A 3590-nucleotide genomic window follows, 5' to 3' on the forward strand; every position below is an offset into this window, starting at 1 on the left:
GTAACCAGTTTATTGTGAGAAATTTCCAGTTTCACCTCAACTAGCGTTAGCTAGCTAGCTAGCTAACTAACTAAAGGAGCCCAAAAAGGATTCCACATGATTAATAAAAATGCATTTAAACAATATTTAGAATTAAAAACAAATTTAATACATGGTAAAACAATACAAAATATATTTAATGTCACTACTTATCAAATTGGAGAGTTTGAGGGAAAAAAGGCACACCTGCTGCTATCACTGAATCATGAAGAAAATGAGCAGCTGATGAATTTTGAGTGTAGTAAAATGTGGAGGTGGAGCTTGTGAGACAGAATAACACTGGGAGGAGTTGAAATTTGTTAAATCTGGCAAATAATTCCAACTTTATGTGAATTGTAACACTGAGATCTGTTAGGATAACACCCAGGGAGTCAAAACATGTTTACACTGTGATTTTAACACTATAGATGTTACTGTGTACAAATCAGGAATTAAACTTTTTTTTTTTAAAAACAATGTCGTTTACATTTAAGTTACTTTAAAGCTCTTCTTCTCCTAAAATCCTTTTTCTTGTTCTTTGTGAAATACAGTAGGTCCTTGAGTTGTTTATGATGCTGCACATGAAACTCAACCTTAGAAATACGAGTCGATCAGGAAAAGCACCGTATTTTGTGCGAATAACACATCAGTTAGAGCTAAGTCCTTAGTTCAGAGCTAAGGAACAAATGGTTAGAATGTGTCTATGGAGGAACACCACCAGCCAATAGAACTTACCCAGTAATCAGATAAACACTATGATTATCATTACTAATGTTTTTGTTCAGGAGTTTGGGGAACCTGAAACTCACTCTGTTACCAACTGATGATGATGATAAAGAATACAACAGTTTTTTACAAAACTGCAAGTCAGGGTGATAAAAGAGTTTTGTATAAAGCAGCGGTTCGGCTGTAACCCCACACGTTTCCTCTGCTACCAAACTCAGAAAGCCCAGTGAGATTTAAAAAAAAAAAAAAAACAGAGTGTCTATTTGCACCCGGGTGCAAATAGCACGTGCCACACAGCAAGGCTATTTTCACCCCTTAATTAAAAAAAAAGAAAGAGAACTCATCTGCGCATGTCTATCAATGAATGCGAGGGAGCGAAAAGGCGCAAATTCACAGATGGGGAAACGGAGACCATAGGAAATGGTAAGCAGAATTTGGTTATTATTTATGTATAAAAGGCCCATCACTCAATTTAACTCTACATTTTAAGATAAATATTTAAGACAGAGTGTGAGAATTATTATCTATCGAACACTGTTGACTGAAAACGAATAAGCTAAGCTAGTGTTTTGCTGGATCTCAGTTTAAGTTATTTGATTGAATTAAAGTTTGAGGCAGTTAGGTAACTTGTATCTAACCTTATTTTAGTTATTAAGTAAAAAGTTTTGTATTTTGTTGCTTATTCTGATTAATTTAGCTAGCTAGCTAGCTTATTGCTGGCTAGTACAGAGGCCGGGAGGGGCCGTGGGTAAAAAAAAATAATTAAATCGAGCGAAGGATGTAGCAGTTCATGCCAACAATTTCTCTAATTCGTGCGAACGATTTCTTTTATTCCAGCGAACGATTAAGCCAACTCTTATTTCTAGATAGCAAAATGAATTATATCAGTAGTATAGTCCACAACAGACAGATGATGTGTATTTAGAGTTTTGAAAATGTGACTACAGTAAACTGTGAATTTGAAAAAGAGAATATTTTGACAAATTAGCCGTTGCAAATGTTATGTTGCCATGTATTTCCCTGTGCTGAGGGCGCAGTTGTGAAATAAAAGTAGCTTGTTATTCTGGAGTTTGATCGTAGGGTAAAAAGGTATACTTGTTTGCTCTCTCAAAATTCTTTCACTTCTGATCAAGCACTAAATTGTAGGCCTGGCTTAAGTCCAGTGTTTTCCAACCTGATGTTCCTGGAGACAACCTGACCTGCAGATTTTAGTGATATTCCTGTTCCACAAAACACTTGAATTCACTAACCAGCTTCTTAAAAAGAAGTGGATGTGTGTTCACTCTGTGTGTGTGTGTGTGTGTGTGTGTTTGTGTGTGATTTTTCAGAATGCTGAAGCCCTTTTGAAATTTGGAGTTCCTGCATCCATAAGCCACAGCCAATTGAACGAGATCCGGCTATACATTCGGGATCGAATTGTAGCAGCAGGGACTAATAAAGACTAAATCTTGTGAGGTCCCCCCCAGCCCCCCCACCCTCCCATTTCCCCCCCACCCTCCCATTTCCCCCCACCACCCCCACCCCCATTCTTCCCATTGCCCCCACACTCCCCCACTCCACATCCCACCTCAACCTAAAAATACCATAATTCCAGAGAACACAGTTCCACTTCTCTATAGCTCAATGCTGGGGCTTTATACCCCACTTGCTCACGCCTGGTATAGGCATGTTAAGAAACCTTTGTCTGACCACAAAACCTTCTCCCAATAACTTGGTTCATCTTTCAAATGATCATTGGCATACTTGAGGCGCGCCTCCACATGTGCTCTCTTCAGCAGGGGTACCTTTCGGGCACTGCAGGATGTGAATCCATTGTTGCGCAAAGTGTTGCCAATTGTTTCCTTGCAAACTGTGGTCCCAGCTGCCTTCAGGTCATTTGCTAACTCCTGCCGAGTGGTTGCAGGACGATTTCTGACCGTTCTCAGCATCATTGCCACCCCACGAGGCGAAATCTTCTTTGGAGCACCGGGCCGAGGTCTGTTGATTGTCATGTTATACTCTTTAAACTTTCTGATAATTGCACCAATAGTTGTTACTTTCACATCCAACACCTTACTAATCTTTTTGTAGCCCATTCCAGCTTTGTGAAGGTCAACAATTCTGACTCTGAGGTCCTGTGACAGCTCTTTGGTTTTACCCATGTTGGAGACTTGAAATCTGTGTGATCTGTCTGATTCTGTGGACAGGTGTTTTTCACACAAGTGATTAGTGAGAACAGGTGGCTTCAGGTCAGGTAACAAGTTGATTGGGAGTGTCTAACTGGTCTGTAAAAGCCAGAACTGCTAATGAATACTAAGGGATCAAATACTTATTTCACTCCATGAAATACAAATCAATTAATATATATTCCTTAGATTTATTTTCTGGATTTTCTTTTTAATATTCTGTCTCTCCATGTAAGAATACATCTACCATTAAAAGTATAGAATGATCATGTCTTTATTAGTGGGCCAACGAAGAAAATCAGCAAGGGATCAAATACTTCTTGGACTCACTGTATACACACACACACACACACACACATTATACAGTGTGCTACATAAGGGTGCTACAGACTTTATATTAACTTACATTTTGTTTTAATATTATAATTTATCACTGGCGGTGTATATTATAATGTAGTATATACTGTAGCATGTGATTACTGTCATTAGTGGCAAGCGACTTAGGATAATTAAAATGCTATTCAAATTCTAAGAGCATGGTAAAGAAAAACAAAGAAGAGACTCCCAAGTGAAAAACTAAATTCAATAAGAACAAACTTTGAGGTCCACCCCATAATCCCAAACAAAAGTATGTTCACCTCTTGTAAAATAATCTGTAAGTAAAATTTGTTTTGTCACAAA

This window comes from Astyanax mexicanus, unplaced genomic scaffold (genome assembly GCF_023375975.1).
Source record: "Astyanax mexicanus isolate ESR-SI-001 unplaced genomic scaffold, AstMex3_surface scaffold_37, whole genome shotgun sequence".
Classification (NCBI taxonomy): Eukaryota; Metazoa; Chordata; class Actinopteri; order Characiformes; family Acestrorhamphidae; genus Astyanax; species Astyanax mexicanus.